The sequence below is a fragment of the Castor canadensis genome, chromosome 6 (genome assembly GCF_047511655.1).
Source record: "Castor canadensis chromosome 6, mCasCan1.hap1v2, whole genome shotgun sequence".
In the NCBI taxonomy this organism is placed as follows: Eukaryota; Metazoa; Chordata; class Mammalia; order Rodentia; family Castoridae; genus Castor; species Castor canadensis.
The window spans coordinates 35,587,208-35,607,498 of record NC_133391.1 but is presented as its reverse complement, the minus strand read 5'-3'; the positions used below and the strand labels follow the sequence as shown (position 1 = coordinate 35,607,498).

Genomic DNA, 20,291 nt, shown 5'->3' with positions numbered 1-20,291 from the left:
AATGCTCCCTCCTTCTGGCCATCTTTCCTCATCTTCCAGAGGATACTGTAGCCAAGCCTGGGTTCAGTAAAACTTGAGTCACTTTCGCTAAAATTAATAGTTTAGTAAGCAAGCAAAAGGGATCCTTCCTGGATCTTTGAGTCTTGATTCTCATCTAAAAATGGAAACAAGGGAAAATTGTTCACCTTAACAGAGGTTTCTTCTTTTACCTAGGTGTCCCCAGATGAGGAGAAATTCTATGTGGGAGAAGGTGCCCCTCTTTCCCTTGCTGTCCTGCCACTGCCACCTGTGACTAAGGTCATGGAGGACATTTAGGTTTTCCAGGTGCAGCTACCCCTCAGGAAAGCCCCTGACTGATTTCTTATCTATTAATTTTGATTTGCCTGTTTGCCCTGCATCCCAGGTACCTGGTTCTCCTCTACTAGCTGAAGGCTTGTAATTTAAAAATAACTCTAAAAATGAAATAAATAAAATAAATAACTCTATCAAAGTAACCAAGAGGGCTTGCATGGCCAGAGGGAGGACCCCTGCAAAAGCGTGGATGGGGACTCCTGATGAAGCAGACTTTTATCCCCCTATATTTCCTGTGAGGCATATATTTTCTATGAAAGAGAGGGAGCATCTGAAGGCTTTTGCTGTGGTAAGGGACAAAAACAGAGAAGACCATGAGGTTTCTGCCTTTTAATTGTTTTTTTTTTTTTTTCTTTTCCTGAGGGCAGGCTGTAGAACTTGTTTAACTAGTTTAACCAGATGCTTGGCAAAAGCAGTTAAGCCCAAATTAGAGTCTAGCACTTTCTGGTGCCTGCAGGGATTTTCCCAAAGTCACTGAAGAAGAAAGCCCACTGTTGTTTAGATCAAAGTAGGGGAGGGGGACACTCATCCTGAACTACTTGGGAAAGGGGAAGGAGAGGCTGAGGATTGGGGAAAAAGAGAGTTTCCAGGCTCAATGCATGAGGGATTATTGGTCACCACTGCTGCCCAGGTCGATTCTGCCTGAGGGCAGTACTGGAGCACTGAAAGCAAGGGGTGACCTCCACTCTCAGGCCACAGAAACCATGAAGGAAGTGTAAGAAATTTGATTGTCTTTTTGCTGCAGACCTAGCTGGAGGGGTCTGAGACTTAGCCACCTTTGGAGCCTCAGGGCAGGTCAGGAAGTTGCATCTCCAGCTTTCGGGTGTCACCGGGGAGTGCACCAGCCAGAGCATCATTTTAGCTTGAAGAGAAACTTTCCTTTCCACCATCTGTTTTTGGACCTCCTCCTAAGTGGGTCAGACCTTGAAAGGCAGATAGTTTAAGGAGGGAGGGAGTAAAGAGTTGAGAGGGAAAAAGCCTCAGTGCACTGAAGTCTGGCTCTGCCCATGTAGCATTGGTCAGTCCAGTATAAGCTTCCAGCCAGCCCCTGAGTTCTCTCAGGCTGCCTGCCTTACAACTGTAATGGGCTTAGAGCTTTTCCTCAGGTTCCCAAGGGGAAAACCCTCCTTAATGAGAGAGAGAGAGAGAGAGAGAGAGAGAAAAGGTCAGCCTGAGAGGTCCGCTGTAGCTAGGCCATGGGATGGGGGGTTCTCCTGGAGAACAGACTCTATCAGAGTGCCAGACAGTCATGGTCATGTTCCTAGGCAGCCTTTCCCAGTTTGGCACAACCTATACTGACCTCAAGTGAAGACTAGTCCCTTGTGGTCACCAAATATGATACACAAATGACACACACAGGAATTTCAGGTGTACAGAGTTCTTGAGCCTGCTCTGAGAATGAAAGCACAGGTGGACTCCAGCAGCAGAGATCAGAAAGATTTTATTTGTAGAGAAGAGAAGAGAAAGACTGCATGGTGGGGCATGCAGGGAGATCTGGAAACTGGTGGTCCCATGAGTCAGAATGGGGATTGGGTTTTATATACCAAGGTAAATGAAGTAGCATTGTATTATAAAAACAAACACTCATGCGTCTATGCAAATGTAAACTGCTGAATGAATTCACAAGTGAGGTAGAAGACAGAATTCTCACTTGCAGCAGAATTTCAAATAAATTATACAGTGGCTTTCTTCTTCTAGATACAACTTTATTGTTCTAGCAGAAGTCCACTTGATTTTAATTACTGTATCATATAAGATATTAGTGTTATAGAATACATGTTGCCAAATATATTCTTTACAGTTTTCACTAATAAATAAAAATATTGATTACATGTTGAGATAATATTTTACACATACTAGGATAAACAAAACATATTGTTAAAATTAATTTCACATTGTTTTTTACAGTAGCATCTAGAAAAGCTTGCTTTCCATATGTGACTGACATTATATTTCTTTAGGACAGTGACAGGTTGGAGGACAATTGAACTTTAGCTGCAGAGCAGCAAACCTATGGGTACCAGCACAGGAAAAAGGACTGGGCACAGGGTTACAGACACCATTATTTCTTTGGTATGCATCAAAGGACTTAATTTCTTTCAAACAACTGGAGGTCCATGAAGTGTTGCTGGGTCTCCGCTGGCTCATTGGTGGCTTTGTGCAAATCAGATCAAGGCACACCAGGGATTTCAGCCTTCGTTCATCACCATGGGCATGAGACTCCACTACACGCTCCAGCCATGATATATTTGGGTGCTCAGAAGGTTCTCCAGACTTGGAAAGGCACAGTGGTACCCTATGGTACACAATGGTACTGAATAGTCAGTGACTCCATACAGGCTTCTTTTCATGGTAAATTGTGTGTGGCATCTTGGTCAAACAGGTTGGATATTTCCTTCAAGGATGTTTTTGAGTGAGATTAAATATAAATTGGTGGACTTTGAGAAAAACAGATTGATCTCCATACTGTTAGTGAGCCTCCTCTAATCAGTTAAACATCTGAATAGAACAAAAGGATGACCTCCCCTGAGGAAGAGGGAATGCTACGGCAGACCACCTAAGAACTTCATCTGAAACACTGGCTCCTGGAGCTGCTGCAGACTTCACCTTGGACTCAAAATGCTGCTCTTTGCAAACTTTCCAGCTGCTGATTTCCCAGATCCAATTTTGGATTTCTAAAGCCTCCACAATTGCATTAGTGAATTTCTTAAAAATATATACTATTGGTTCTGCCTCCAATAGCATAATCCTCCACAGTAATGGACACAGAGCATAACTATTCAAATGTCAAATGTGGAACAACTTCCTTCAAAAGAGTACACTGTGGAAAGGGGACAGAAAAGACTATAACTATGCAAGGAGAAACTTGACAAACACTACCATAGACCAGTGCTCAAGGTCAATTTCAATAGTCAAACATCATTTTGATAATATATATCCCTCTGTGAAGTGATGAAAATAGCAGTTTACATCTGTAATTTTCCTGCAAAAACACCAATAGAATCAATCCAATCATTAGAGAAACATCAAATATTAATAAAAGTATCATACCAGTATTATTCAGAACTGTCAGAGTCATCAAAAACAAGGAAAGTATGAAAAATACCACAGCCAGGAAAACCTAAAGATACAAGACAACCAAATGTAATGTGGTGTCCTAGATGGGATTCTGGTGCAAGAAAAGAGAATTAAGTGAGAGCTAAGAATACTGAGTACATCATGAGCTCTAATTACTCACAATGACTAAGCATTTGTTAATTATTTGTAGAAAAGGCCCTTACTAGTATAAGATGTTCATAGTGGGGAGCACTATGTGTAGGTTAAACTAGAATGTTTGCATGTTCTCTACTCACTTTTTCTGAATATAAAAAAAATTAAAATATTTCATTTATAATAAAATAGTTGCCATTATTATCACCAAATGGTTTTAACTGAGATAGGAGGAAAACAGCAAGTGTGAATGAAAGTTTAGAAAGAAGCAAAGGGAGAGAATTACAAGATGGCGGCTAGAGGTAGGAAGCAGAAAGCGACCCTCCTATAGTGTAATCTTGGAGAGACGCTGGAGACACACTTTGCAGGCATAATCACCGAGAAAAGGCATAACTTTGACCTCTCCACATCTCCAGCTGGTGCAGAGAATCTCCAATTCACGTTAAACGGAGAAACGAGGAGGGCCCCCGGGGCCGCCAGTGGCCGGCGCCCATACAGCTTGGGAAGACGCAGACCAGGTGAGCTTCATGGTACCGCAGTAGCCCCACAGACAAGCCTGGGCCAGAGCAGCATAGCCCCCTGGACAGACTGACCTCCATCAGGGAAAAAAAGAGAAACTGAGTAATAAGCAATAAGAACAGTTAAGACACGCTGGAAAGAGGGTGGGGCGCCCTGAGCGCTGAAGATTGGGGGAAGGGAATCCTTCCCGGGACTGTAAATAAACAAGCTGGGCGGGCCGGAGAGGCTCTGGCGGGAGCGGGCCGCGCGCCCAGCAACCAGGAGCGGGGAAGCTTGTGAGAGTGGAGGAGGAAAGACCCACTTCCCACGTGAACTGTAAATAAACATGGCGGCAGGCAGGAGTAGCAGCACCGTCCAGTAAGCAGGAGCAGGAAAGCTGCTGAAAGTGGCAGTGGGAGGAAGACTTCAGAGGAGAGGGGGGAAGACCCACCTCCCACATAAACTGTAAATAAACACGCAGGCCTGACAACGCGGGGCAGTGTCACCTTTCCCAGTGCTTGGAAAGGGGAAAGCCTGTAGCAGAGGCCCCCCGCACAGGAGAACTCTGAGCAAACAAAGCCTGTGGGACCAGGTGAGTGCTAAGCTCACCCCAGAGATCTGCATAAATAACGCTGCCAGCTACAGGCTGAGAGCAGCAGGCAGGCAAGCCACAGTTGCAGATACCATTCTCAGAACTGTCTCCAGACGCTTTTTTTTCTTTTTCTCCCTATCTTTGATGAGAGAACAACCGAATTATACCTGCAAGCAGAAAAACTTACTGAAACTGTATTGCATTTGAACTGGGGACACTTGGAGGGGCTTTCTTTCTTTCTTTTTTTTTGTGTGTGTGTGTGTGTCAGTGTGTAGTTTTGTTCTACTTTATGCATACCCTTTGATGAGACAACTACAGAACAACATCTGAGGCACCAACTCCAGGACTGGAGATTGAGACGGACATCCAAATTATTAAGACTGAAACTGCATTGCATATAAACTTGGAAGTTTTTTGGGTTTTGTTTTTTTTTAATTTTCTATTTTCCATTTTATTTTAATTCATTTTTATATATAGATATTACTTTCATTTACTTATTTTTTATTTTTTTATCTTTGATTTTCAATCCTCTCTCTGTCTCTCTAATGTCTGTTCAGCTTACTGTTGATTAGTACACTAACACTCCCTGTTTATACCTTTGAAACTCTCTTGTCTGATACCTTGTTCTGCTTTCTCCCTCTTGTCTGTATATTTGTTTTCCCCTTTTCTTTAACTTCTTGCTTTGCATCTCAGCTCACTCTTCCATTCTAAATATTACCATTGTTATTATTACAAGCTAGAAAATACTTAATTACACACAGTACAGGGACAGTAACAACACCAAGGACAATGACGGGAAGACAGAAAAAACAAGGAAACCAGTTTCCCCACAGCAAAAAATTAGTACAGGAACGAGAGGGGAATGAAGAGAACAGAAACTCAGAGCCACACTCCAACAAAATGAAGATAAACTATGCCAAAGGACCCAATGAAGCCCACAAGAATAATTTAAAAGAAGACATACTACAAGTACTCAATGAGAATTTTATAGAGATGATACTGGATAGGGTCAACCAAAATGTACAGGAGACACTCAAGAAATTCCAAGACAATAAAAATAGAGAATTTGAAAAATCAAAAGAAGAAATAAAGGAAACCATAGAAGCACTGTATAAACACCAAAGTGAAAGAGAGAACACAATGAATAAATGGATAAATGAACTCAGGACAAAAATAGACAACAATAAAGAAGAGAAGAGCCAGGATATGGAAAACTTCAGAAAAAAGAACGAAACAGAACTGCAAAACAAAACGGAAGGCCAATCCAGCAGAATAGAACAAACAGAAGACAGAATCTCAGAACTTGAAGATGAAATGGTAATTAAAGGAAAAACCGAAGAACTATTAATTAAACAACTCAAGACCTGTGAAAAGAAAACGCAAGAACTCACTGACTCCATCAAAAGACCAAACTTGAGAATCATGGGCATCGAAGAAGGAGAAGAGGTGCAAGCGAAGGGAATGCGTAATATATTCAACAAAATAATAACGGAAAATTTCCCAAATCTAGAGAAAGATATTCCCATACAAATGCAAGAGGCCTCCAGGACACCAAACAGACCAGATCAAAATAGAACTACTCCACGACATATCATCATTAAAACAACAAGTTCAGAAACTAAGGAAAGAATATTGAAGGCTGTAAGAGAGAAAAAACAAGTAACATACAAAGGTAAACCCATCAAAATCACAGCAGACTTCTCAACAGAAACATTAAAAGCAAGAAGAGCGTGGGGTGAGATCTTCCGGGCACTGAATGAAAATAACTTCGACCCCAGGATACTCTACCCAGCAAAGCTATCATTCAAAATAGATGGAGCAATAAAAGTCTTCCATGAGAAGCAGAAACTAAAACAATATGTGACCACAAAGCCACCATTACAAAAGATTCTGCAAGGGATCCTGCACACAGAAAGTGACACCCAATTTAACCATGAAAAGGCAGGCAGCACCAAACCACAGGATAAGAAAAAGCAAGACAGTAGAGAGTAACATCAAGTTAGGAACACACAAACAAACCTTCAAACAACTAAGATAACTAAATGGCAGGAATCACCACATACCTATCAGTACTAACGCTTAATGTTAATGGACTTAATTCACCCATCAAAAGACACCGTTTGACAAAATGGATTAAAAAAGAAGATCCAACAATTTGTTGCTTACAGGAGACTCATCTCACCGACAGAAATAAGCATATGCTTAGGATGAAAGGCTGGAAGAAGATTTACCAAGCCAATGGCCCCCGAAAACAAGCAGGAGTAGCAATACTTATCTCTGACAAAGTAGACTTCAAACCTACATTGATCAAACGAGATAAAGAAGGACATTCCATACTAATAAAAGGGGAAATAGACCAAAAGGAAATAATAATCATCAATCTGTACGCACCCAATGTCAACGCACCCAATTTCATCAAACATACCCTGAAAGACCTAAAAGCATATATAAACGCCAACACAGTGGTTGTGGGAGACTTTAACACTCCATTATCATCAATAGATAGGTCATCCAAACAAAAACTCAATAAAGAAATCCAAGATCTAAAATATGCAATAGATCAAGTGGACCTAGTAGATGTCTACAGAACATTTCATCCAACCTCTACACGATATACATTCTTCTCAGCAGCCCATGGAACCTTCTCCAAAATAGATCATATCCTAGGGCACAAAGCAAGCCTCAGCAAATATAAGAAAATAGAAATAATACCATGCATACTATCTGACCACAATGCAGTAAAAGTAGAACTCAACAACAAAAGTAAAGACAAAAAACATGCAAACAGCTGGAAACTAAATAACTCATTACTTAATGAAGAATGGATCATCGATGCAATAAAAGAGGAAATTAAAAAGTTCCTAGAAGTTAATGAAAATGAAAACACAACCTAGCGGAACCTATGGGACACACCTAAGGCAGTCTTGAGAGGAAAGTTTATAGCCATGAGTGCATATATTAAAAAGATTGAAAGATCCCAAATCAATGACCTAATGATACATCTCAAACTCCTAGAAAAACAAGAACAAGCAAATCCCAAAACAAATAGAAGGAGAGAAATTATAAAAATAAGAGCTGAAATCAACGAAATAGAAACCAAAAAAACCATACAAAGAATTAATGAAACAAAAAGTTGGTTCTTTGAAAAAATAAACAAGATCGATAGACCCCTGGCAAACCTGACTAAAATGAGGAGAGAAAAAACCCAAATTAGTAGAATCAGGAATGCAAAAGGGGAGATAACAACAAACACCATGGAAGTCCAGGAAATCATCAGAGACTACTTTGAGAACCTATATTCAAATAAATTTGAAAATCTAAAAGAAATGGACAGATTTCTAGATACATATGATCATCCAAAACTGAACCAAGAGGAAATTAATCACCTGAATAGACCTATAACACAAAATGAAATTGAAGCAGCAATCAAGAGTCTCCCCAAAAAGAAAAGTCCAGGACCTGATGGATTCTCTGCTGAATTCTATCAGACCTTTAAAGAAGAACTGATACCAACCCTCCTTAAACTGTTCCATGAAATAGAAAGGGAAGGAAAACTGCCAAACACATTTTATGAAACCAGTATTACACTTATCCCAAAACCAGGCAAAGACACCTCCAAAAAGGAGAACTATAGGCCAATCTCCTTAATGAACATTGATGCAAAAATCCTCAACAAAATAATGGCAAATCGAATTCAGCAACACATCAAAAAGATTATTCACCACGACCAGGTAGGCTTCATCCCAGGGATGCAGGGGTGGTTCAACATATGAAAATCAATAAATGTAATAAACCACATTAACAGAAGCAAAGACAAAAACCACTTGATCATCTCAATAGATGCAGAAAAAGCCTTTGATAAGATCCAACATCATTTCATGATAAAAGCTCTAAGAAAACTAGGAATAGAAGGAAAGTTCCTCAACATTATAAAAGCTATATATGACAAACCTACAGCCAGCATTATACTTAACGGAGAAAAATTGAAACCATTCCCTCTAAAATCAGGAACCAGACAAGGATGCCCACTATCTCCACTCCTATTCAACATAGTACTGGAATTCCTAGCCAGAGCAATTAGGCAAGAAGAAGGAATAAAAGGAATACAAATAGGTAAAGAAACTGTCAAAATATCCCTATTTGCAGACGACATGATCCTATACCTTAAAGACCCAAAAAACTCTACTCAGAAGCTCCTAGACATCATCAATAGCTATAGCAAGGTAGCAGGATATAAAATCAACATAGAAAAATCATTAGCATTTCTATACACTAACAATGAGCAAACGGAAAAAGAATGTATGAAAACAATTCCATTTACAATAGCCTCAAAAAAAATCAAATACCTAGGTGTAAACCTAACAAAAGATGTGAAAGACCTCTACAAGGAAAACTATACACTTCTGAAGAAAGAGATTGAGGAAGACTATAGAAAGTGGAGAGATCTCCCATGCTCATGGATTGGTAGAATCAACATAGTAAAAATGTCGATACTCCCCAAAGTAATCTACATGTTTAATGCAATTCCCATCAAAATTCCAATGACATTCATTAAAGAGATTGAAAAATCTACTGTTAAATTTATATGGAAACACAAGAGGCCACGAATAGCCAAGGCAATACTCAGTCAAAAGAACAATGCAGGAGGTATCACAATACCTGACTTCAAACTATATTACAAGGCAATAACAATAAAAACAGCATGGTACTGGCACAAAAACAGACATGAAGACCAGTGGAACAGAATAGAGGATCCAGATATGAAGCCACACAACTATGAGCAACTTATCTTTGACAAAGGAGCTAAAAATATACGATGGAGAAATAGCAGCCTCTTCAACAAAAACTGCTGGGAAAACTGGTTAGCAGTCTGCAAAAAACTGAAACTAGATCCATGTATATCACCCTATACCAAGATTAACTCAAAATGGATCAAGGATCTTAATATCAGACCCCAAACTCTTAAGTTGATACAAGAAAGAGTAGGAAATACTCTGGAGTTAGTAGGTATAGGTAAGAACTTTCTCAATGAAACCCCAGCAGCACAGCAACTAAGAGATAGCATAGATAAATGGGACCTCATAAAACTAAAAAGCTTCTGTTCATCAAAAGAAATGGTCTCTAAACTGAAGAGAACACCCACAGAGTGGGAGAAAATATTTGCCAATTATACATCAGACAAAGGACTGATAACCAGAATATACAGGGAACTTAAAAAACTAAATTCTCCCAAAACTAATGAACCAATAAAGAAATGGGCATGTGAACTAAACAGAACTTTCTCAAAAGAAGAAATTCAAATGGCCAGAAAACACATGAAAAAATGCTCACCATCTCTAGCAATAAAGGAAATGCAAATTAAAACCACGCTAAGATTCCACCTCACCCCTGTTAGAATAGCCATCATCAGCAACACCACCAACAACAGGTGTTGGCGAGGATGCGGGGAAAAAGGAACCCTCTTACACTGTTGGTGGGAATGTAGACTAGTACAACCACTCTGGAAAAAAATTTGGAGGCTACTTAAAAAGCTGGACATCGATCTACCATTTGATCCAGCAATACCACTCTTGGGGATATACCCAAAAGACTGTTACTCCAGAGGCACTTGCACATCCATGTTTATTGCAGCACTATTCACAATAGCCAAGTTATGGAAACAGCCAAGATGCCCCACTACTGACGAATGGATTAAGAAAATGTGGTATCTATACACAATGGAATTTTATGCAGCCATGAAGAAGAACGAAATGTTATCATTCGCTGGTAAATGGATGGAATTGGAGAACATCATTCTGAGTGAGGTTAGCCTGGCTCAAAAGACCCAAAATCGTATGTTCTCCCTCATATGTGGACATTAGATCAAGGGCAAACACAACAATGGGATTGGACTATGAGCACATGATAAAAGCGAGAGCACACAAGGGAGGGGTGAGGATAGGTAAGACACCTAAAAAACTAGCTAGCATTTGTTGCCCTTAATGCAGAGAAACTAAAGCAGATACCTTAAAGCAACTGAGGCCAATAGGAAAAGGGGACCAGGAACTAGAGAAAAGGTTAGATCAAAAAGAATTAACCTAGAAGGTAACACCCACGCACAGGAAATCAATGTGAGTCAATGCCCTGTATAGCTATCCTTATCTCAACCAGCAAAACCCCTTGTTCCTTCCTATTATTGCTTATACTCTCTCTACAACAAAATTAGAAATAAGGGCAAAATAGTTTCTGCTGGGTATTGAGGGGGGGAGCGGGAGGGGGTGGAGTGGGTGGTAAGGGAGGGGGTGGGGGCAGGGGGGAGAAATGAACCAAGCCTTGTATGCACATATGAATAATAAAAGAAAAATGAAAAAAAAATTATATAAAAACTGCAATAGGGAAAAAATAATAAAGCTTTTGGTACATTCAATCCAAAATATGTAAAAGCACAAAACCATTGAGAAGTATTGGTGTTAATATTTTGGAATACATCCTTTGCACAAATTTTAAAGTGTACATGCCTATATGCACACTTTGTCACATGATTGACACCCCCATAAATACCAATTTCTGACCTACAATTTCTTTTATATTGTTTCATGAATTTTTTCATATCCTCACATATTCTTCTTTCACAGTTTATTATGGTTGTGTAATATTTTGTCATATATTTAAATCTTCCAGATGGTTTTACAAGTTTAAAATATGCTGTAGCCAATCAATCTTTGTTAATAACGCATGCTTTCATTATAATGTCAAAGTTTTGAGTGTCCACCTCCTACCAGGCATTTTTCTGCCATGTGTAAGGACCTGGGTTCTGTTCCCAGCACTGGGAGAGAGTTGAGAAAAACAAAAATTCCTTCAAGATGAAACTGCCAAATAAATAGAAACCATTTTCTTAGAGTTTGGATATACTATCAAGTGGAGAGGAAAAGCACTTCATTAATATATAATATGATTTCATTTTTGGAAAAAATAGACATACGTGTTTGTATATATTTATATGTGGAAACATATACAATAAAATGCAAACAATGGCTTTACTCTTCTTTTCTAAAGGTAAGAGTAAAGGTAGTATCCTGAATCATCATTTTCCCACTACTTAACTCTTTGGTCCTCGGTAACACAATGTGCTGAGTTTCTGTATTTCCCTGACACAGCCAAGAACCAGCAACAAATGTCATCTATCTTCACCTTTCACCTCATCACTAACTCCCACCAGCAGAAAATGGACTTTTACCTATAGGTGGATTCATTTTTGAGACTCAGCATAATTACTTTCTAAAGCCACACTGATAAGTCCTTTGGCTTTCTTCAGAAAATCTTTGTCATTTGTTCCCCCAAAATTCTTATAAATGAGAAGCAAACATGAGGGTAAATTATCTTATTACTCAAATAGATAAGAGCAGAGGCACTAAATAGGCAAGTTCCCTGAGAACTATCTCATGGGAATTAAAAAACACAACTTGGAAGTTCTCCATCCATAGATGAAGGTCCAGTCCCCAGGACTAATGCAGTGAGAATTACAGTTTTTAAATGTAGTCAATATAGATATTATAATGAGAGACACCAGGTCTACCTTCTGCATAGACATTTCCTCATCCTCTGTGGGCTCTGACACCATATCCCAGTCCTTCACCCTAGCAATGATGGCTCCTTACCCATTTTTTAGGCACTGAGTTCCTTGGATACAAGACTCTTCACCTCACAGACACCCTCCTTAACCTGCCTGGTCTGAAAATACATATTTGAAGTGGAAACTCAAAATATAAGGAAAAGAAATAGGAAGGAATGAAAAGAAGAACCAAGCAATTAGAAAAGTCTATTTTGAGAACTATGCACTCTGTAGTAAGAACATGCCTTTTACCTGAGGAATTTTACCTATTTCCAGATAGTGTCAGAAGTCAATGTAATACCCAAATATTGTTAATTTCATAAACACAAGATACTTGTTAGATTATTTATTATATTTTGTAACAAGGTTGTAAGTTTTTCATTTTCTTTGGGAAATATATTATTAGATATTGTTATGCTTTTATTCAAAAAAGACAAGCTCACTTTTTCACTACTATGAAAAGGCTTCTAGTGCTATTCCCATTACCTGATGTCAACATACACAGTATATTATACACACTCACTGTGCTTTCATGGAAAAGGTGATGTTCAAGCAATAAATGAGAACACAACTATTATAAAAGAAACGTGCGCAAAAAACTTCTGTGATGCTGATGCATTTGTAATACTAATCTTAGAAAGAAAAGTTTTCACCATGTGCGATTCATTTCTTTTACAAAAGTGGTATAAGAATTTGGCCTCCTGACTACTGACAAATGGATCATAAAAATGTGGTATTTATATAAAATGGAATTTTACTCACAAAGAAGAATGGAATTTTGTCATTCACAAGTAAATGAAGGAACTGGAGAACATCATCTTAAGTGAAGTTAGCCAGGCTCAGAAGGCCAAAAGTCGTATGTTCTCCCTCATATGCAGATTTTAGACCTAAAACAAATGCAGTAATATTATTGGACACAGGTCACACGCTAAGGGGAGAACACATACAGGAGGAATAGGGAAAGGTAGGAAACCCAAAACTTGAAAGTGTTTGATATGCCCACTGCAAATATAGTAATCTTAAACTGACAGAGGTCACTATAGGAAGTAGTGAAAAGGTCTGTTAGAGTTGAACCAATTCGGGTTGTAATACACTTGTGCATGGAAGCAATGCTAAGAATCTCTCTGTATAGCTATCCTTATCTCAAACTAGCAAAAACGCTATATCTTTCTTATTATGCTTATGTCTTTTCTTCAACAAAATTGGAGAAGAGGGCAGAACAGGTTCTGCTTGGAAGCAAGGGGGTTGAGGTGGAGAGGGAGGGTGTGGGGGGCAAGGGGGAGAGATGGCCCAAACAATGTATGCACATATGAATAAATGAATAAATAAACCAAAAAGAAAAAGAATTTGGCTTATCTGCATTATTTGAAATCTTAAACATAGATGTTTGGGGATTTTCCTGAAGAAGGCAGACTGGTGGCACCCACGGTTCACTAGCATCGCCAGGGAGCAGACCAGGAACACCTGGAGAGCTGACAGCATTCCAGCAGGGAACCACTGAAGTTTCAGTAAAAAACAGAACCATATTTTTTTCAATTTCAGTAGCAAGCAGAACTATATTTTTTAAATAGAATCAAGTCCTGGGTTCGATGCCAAGTACTAGAAAAAAAAATACAAAACTTTGGCAGGGAAAAATCAGTAATAGAGAGAGAGAGAAAGACCATCCTAGTGAACAGACAACCTAGCATGGAGCACACACATGGCTACAGATGACAGAGGCTGAAGCTAAAGAAAGAGCAGGGGAGGGCAGGCATGATCATCAGAAAACAGGCCCTGCAGTTCCTATTGTGAATAGATAGAATCTTATTTTAAAAAATCAAAATGAGAACAACAAGAAAAAAAAACCCAGAAAATTTAATGTGCAGAATGGGGCAAGAGACAGAGCAGCTCTGTGACTGGACTAAGTAAAAGGAACCCTGAAGAGTGGGTGAAGGGCAGAGACAAAAGAAAAGAAGAATAAGAGACTCAGAAAACACAATTAAAATTGGACTCAAGACCAAGCAGATTTGCAGACAGGAGTCCTGAAGTCCACATAGAACAGAGGCAATGGGAAAGTCTTCTCTTTTTTCCAGCATTGGGTCCCAGCAAATTGGCAGGAAGTCATTTTGAAACGATTTTATCTGATTTTGCAGCTTTAGGAGTCAAAGTGCTCTGCATTGTCCTGACTCTGGGAAACCACACAAGGGTCACGCATGTATCTAGTGAGTGCTGGCCTGGAGACTTGGTCTAGTCACAGACGGAAGATTTTGAGTCAGATCAACTGAGAGCTCCATGCAGTGAGAAACTGGTCAAGTCACAGAGAGGAGTGGAAGTCACTTCCCATCTGGGCTTCAAGAAGGGAAGCCCACACCTCCAGAAGGGGTAAGTGAGGCTCTGGGAAGCTCTGGTGGTGGCGAGAATCCTTTGGTCCACTTGGATACAAATAAGAGGTAGACTCGAGCAGCAAAGGTCAGAAAGGTTTTACTTACAGAGAAGAGAAAGGAAAGGCCGCATGGGGTTATGCTACAGGACCCAGAAACCAGTGGTCTGCTGGTTGGAAATTAGGTTTTATAGCCTTTTTTATTGCCCCGGGGTGGAGATTTTGGCATGGAAGGATGTTGTCGAATGAGAGGTGTCTCTCTGGCATGAACAGATGTTTCTTGGGAAGGAGAGGGGGCATTTTTCCCCCTGGCTTATTGTCCCCTTTTGGGAACACGTAGCCCTCCCACAGTCAGCCCTTCATAAGTAGTGGAGACAGTTTTTTATGTGCAAGAGCTTAGTTTCACAAAGTCAGAGAACTGGAGGGAAGAGTACATGAGTGTTCCTCTATGGTGGCTGCTCACTGCATAGGGCTTCCCTGCCCCATGACCACACACTTGAAAACAACAGAGACTAGAATCTGCTGGTAGAAAGCTTGTGATCTGCCTGGTCCAGCTCTGAGAAGCAGGAGAACTGCTGCAGAGAGTAATCCACCACATCTCAAACCACACCTTGGTCACCAAGGGAATGACACAAAGAGAAGCCAAATAGCACTCAGACTCCACCAAGTGTTCACTACCAAAATGTCCAAAGAAAGAAAAGCTAGTGGGCATAGATCAAGATTATGTATCACTATCCATGCAATTGACATCCTCACAGCAATGGACACCAGTCCTCTGTCTTTAATTAAAAAAAAAAGAACAACATTATTTGAGAGCTGGTGGTGTGGCTCAAGAGAGCTTGCTGAACAAGAACAAGGTCCTGAGATTAAACACCAGCACCACCAAAAACAGTTATTCTTATTTTATTGGTCATTTTTTCCTTTTAATTGTTTGCTCTTTGATAATTTTTAAAGTCAGACTTATTGGCTTAAGTATCTACTTATAAATTTCTTTTCTATTTTTAAAACAATCTCCTTGTTTTCTTTGCTTTTATATTTCCCTTATATTACTTCTTCTTTCATTATCTAATTTCTTTCATCTCTGTCCTACTATGCTGTTTGTTGGTTGGTTGGTTGGATTTTTGGGGCTTGGGAGGTGTTTTGTTGCTGTTTTGGTTTGGTTTGATTTCTCATTTTGTTTTGTGAGTTTTTTTGTTTGGTTGGTTGGTTTGCAGTACTGGGGCTTGAACTCAGGGCCTACACCTCAAACAGCCCTGTCTTATGTTGGGTGTTTCCAAGATAGGATCTCACAAACCATTTCTCAGGCTGGCTTTGAACTTCAATCCTCCTGATGTCTGCCTCCTAGGTAGCTAGGATTACAGGTGTGAGCCACCAGCACAGGCTCCTTTTCAGAGTTTTGTTTTTTGGTTTTTTTTTTTTTTTTTTTTTGAGAGTGTTGCTAGCCATAGGGCCCATGGTGGACTGGGGATTGTGGCCTTGCCACTTCCACACACAGCTTTTAATTGGGAGGGATGGATCATTAGCAACACCACGAACAACAGGTGCTGGCAAGGATTCAGGGGAAAAGGAACCCTCTTACGCTGTTGGTGGGAATGTAAACTAGTACAATCACTCTGGAAAAAAATTTGGAGGCTACTTAAAAAGCTAGACATTGATCTACCATTTGATCCAGCAATACCACTCTTGGGGATATACCCAAAAGACTGTGACACAGGTTACTCCAGAGGCACCTGCACACCCATGCTTATTGCAGCACTATTCACAATAGCCAAGTTATGGAAGCAGCCAAAATGCCCCACCACTGATGAATGGATTAAGAAAATGTGATATCTATACACAATGGAATTTTATGCAGCCATGAAGAAGAATGAAATGTTATCATTTGCTGGTAAATGGATGGAATTGGAGTACATCTTTCTGAGTGAGGTTAGCCTGGCCCAAAAGACCAAAAATCGTATGTTCTCCCTCATATGTGGACATTAGATCAAGGGCAAACACAACAATGGGACTGGACTTTGAGCACATGATAAAAGCGAGAGCACACAAGGGAGGGGTGAGGATAGGTAAGACACCTAAAAAACTAGCTAGCATTTGTTGCCCTCAATGCAGAGAAACTAAAGCAGATACCTTAAAAGCAACTGAGGTCAATAGGAGAAGGGGACTAGGAACTAGAGAAAAGGTTAGATCAAAAAGAATTAACCTAGAAGGTAACACACACGCACAGGAAATCAATGTGAGTCAATGCCCTGTATAGCTATCCTTATTTCAACCAGCAAAAACCCTTGTTCCTTCCTATTATTGTTTATACTCTCTCTACAACAAAATTAGAAATAAGGGCAAAATAGTTTCTGCTGAGTATTGAGGGGGTGGGGGGGAGAGGAAGGGGGCAGAGTGGGTGGTAAGGGAGGGGGTGGGGGCAGGGGGGAGAAATGACCCAAGCCTTGTATGCACATATGAATAATAAAACAATTTTAAAAAATACAAAAACACAAAAAAATAAATTAAAAATTAAAAAAAAATAATTGGGAGGGGCGGTACTGAGAGTAATCACTCAGAGTCATGTACGACTTGAGCCCCATCATCAGTCCTTTTTATTTTTAGATATCTTTTTAAAAGTTCGTGCTTTTATGTTCAGGTTTTTCTGGCTCACATTCCTCCTATCTACACTTCCATTGATTGGGATGACAGACATGTGACAATACATCAGTTTTTTTATTAATTGGTCGGGATGGGGGTTTCATGAACTTTTGGCTAAGGATGGCTTCAAATGTCCATCCCCCCAATCTCTGCCTACAGAAAAATGAAAGAAGATGTACTGTGCATAATAGGGCACTTCAGTGAGAGGCCTGGGTAGAAGAGTCCCAGCAGAAGCAGTTAGAATTACAGGCATGAGACACTGTGTTTGGCCTTAAATATTTAACTTTAATCCTCTCTCCTGTCCTCATTCCTACATTTTATTCTCTTTCTGCCTTCAATTTGATCATTTTTTTCTTCTCTCTCTCCTTACTTTTTCTTTCTCATCTTCCCCCCTACTGTAGTTACTCTTTATTTACATTGTCTTTAGCTCTTTGTTTACTGGGCTTTTTGTTTTTTTGACTGTGCCTTTAGCTGAATCTTTCTAATCTATTCTCTTCTTCTTTCTCACTCCCTTCTTCTATGTATTCTTCCTTCTTCTCCTCTTTTCTCTAGTACTATTTGCTACTATTATTTTTATTTTCTTCCTTTGACTACCTTTATTAACCAATATCTGTTTAGCTCACACAGTATTGTCTTTGCTCCTTTTTACTCAAATGTTATTGGAGTTGAGGTGATGGCTGCTTTTAATTAGTTATTACTGGATTTCATAGTAGGTTTTTCTGTCAGTTCTCATTGCTTCTCCAGTTAGCTTTCTTCTCTCTGTGTGACGCTAGGGTTTGGGTCTATCACCTTAAGCCCATTGAGCAGGTGTATGGCTACTGTGCTACAACTTCAGTTCAGTGTGAAAAATTACACCTCAATCCTTCCAAAAACTCATCCCACCTGAACATTGCAACTGAAAGAATATGGGAGAATAAAAGCTCCAACCCATGATATGAAACCAATTTCAAAAACAAACAATACTGGATATGAAGGCACAGATAGACCCTGACACAGTAGTAGGTATGATTTCAATGTCTCACTCCCACCAGTAGCAAGGTCATCCAAACGAAAATATCCATCAAGAATCACTAGAGGTTTTTTTATTGTTTATTCATTTATTCATATGTGTATACATTGCTTGGGCCATATATTCCCCCCTACCCCTCAGCCCCCCCTCACTCCCTCCCCCCTCACCTCCCTTGCTTCTAGGCAGAAACTGTCCTGCCCACTTCTCCAATTTTGTTGAAGAGAAACATAAGCGATAATAAGAAAGACATAGCACTTTTTCTAGCTTGAGACAAAGATAGCTACATAAAGAGATTCCTAGCACTGCTTCCATGTACATGTGTATTACAACCTGAACCTAAATTGGATCATCTCTACCAGACCTCTTCACTACTTCCTGGTCACCTTCCCATAGTAGCCTCTGTCGGTTTAAGATTACTTTATTAGCTCCTCTACAGTGGGCACATCAAACACTTTCAAGTTTTAAGTTTCCTTCCCTTTCCCTATTCCTCCTGTGCATGTGCTCCCCTTAGTGTGTGACCCATATCCAATAATATTACTGCAATTGTTTTAGGTCTATAATCTGCATATGAGGGAGAACATACGATTTTTGGCTTTCTGATCTTGGCTAATTTCGCTTATGATGTTCTCCAGTTCCATCCATTTACTTGTAAATGACAAAATTTCATTCTTCTTTGTGGCTGAGTAAAATTCTGTTGTTTATAAATACCACATTTTCTTAATCCATTCATTGGTAGTGGGGCATCTTGGGTAAGAAACACCAGAGTTAAATGGCACTGTAAATAAAATAGATTTAATAGCTAAGTACAGGTAGTTCACACCTGTAATCCTCACTACTCAGGAGGCAAAGATTAGGAGGACTCTGGTTCCAAGCTAGCCCAGGCAAACAGTTCACAAAACCTTAACTTGAAAAAAACCCATCACAAAAAAAAGGCTGACAGAGTGACTCAAATGGTAGAGGGCCAGCCTAGCAAGGGTGGAGCCCTGTGTTCAAATCCCAATCCTACTACAAAAATAAAAATATCTCAAAACAATAGATTTAATGGACATCTATAGAATATTCCACACAACAACCTCAGAAGACATATTGTTCTAGGCATCCCATAGAACTTTCCAAAACAAATCATATTTCAAGACATAAAGAAAGACTTACCATGTATAAGAAAACCAATACTACTTCTTCTATTTCATTAGATCACAATGGATAAAACTAGAAATCAACCAGAAAATTGTAGAAAATATAAAAACACAGGTAGACTAAACAAAATACTTTTGAATGATCAATGAGTAATCAAGAAAATCAGGGGAGTTAGCCAGGCTTTATCCCCCAGTTAGGGTTACTCCAGTGGCTGTGGGGGCCAACCTAGGTTCCCTATGCACCTTGTGCAAGGGGCCACTGCCACAGCTACCTGCACTCACTACGAAGATTGGGTGTTATGTTTCTCTTCAACAAAATTGGAGAAGTGGGCAGAACAGTTTCTGCCTGGAAGCAAGGGAGGTGAGGGGGCAGGATGTGGAGGGGGGCCAAGGGGCAGGGGGGAAGATATGTATAGTGAATCTCAATATGAAGCAGAAACAAGAAGAAATCCAAAAGAATATAAAGAATAGTCTAGTTCCAAGAAGAACTCTGAAGATGACTCAGCTCTCTGCAGCTAGATCTCTTGTTGGAAGAGAAAATGAGGTATTTAAAGGCTAATCCAAAAGGAAACATTGGAATAACCAGTTAATAAGTACGACTTCCAGCTCTGGATTTATTACTGTCCCTGAATCTAGTGAAAATAAAAATCCCAGAGGAGTCACCCAAGAAGCATTTGATCTTATGATTAAAGAAACTCCATCCTCTCAATATTGGAAAGAAGTGGCAGAAAATGGAAGAAAGCTCTCTATGAAGCACTTAAGGAAAATGAGAAACTTCATAAAGAAATTGAACAACAGGACAGTGAAATTTCCCACCTGAAAAAGGAGAATAAAGAATTGGCAGAATAGCAACAAAAACAGCATGGTACTGGCATAAAAACAGACAAAAAGATCAGTAGAACAGAATA

General features: G+C 39.6%; 1 protein-coding gene and 1 pseudogene across 8 annotated transcripts in view; one reads left to right on the top strand and one right to left on the bottom strand.

The window, feature by feature from the left end:
• The window catches only part of LOC109680657 (C-type lectin domain family 4 member A), a 142,619-nt gene that overhangs the window by 49,806 nt on the left and 72,522 nt on the right, over positions 1-20,291 (bottom strand). The window contains exon 5 of one of the 8 annotated variants that reach the window (XM_074076129.1): positions 13,005-13,129. The exons of the other annotated variants lie outside the window; for them this stretch is intronic. The gene's annotated coding sequence lies outside the window, so the exon portion shown is untranslated. The remainder of the gene's footprint in view (positions 1-13,004; positions 13,130-20,291) is intronic. 8 annotated transcript variants of the gene reach the window in all.
• LOC109675750 (geminin pseudogene) lies at positions 3,851-20,232 on the top strand (annotated as a pseudogene).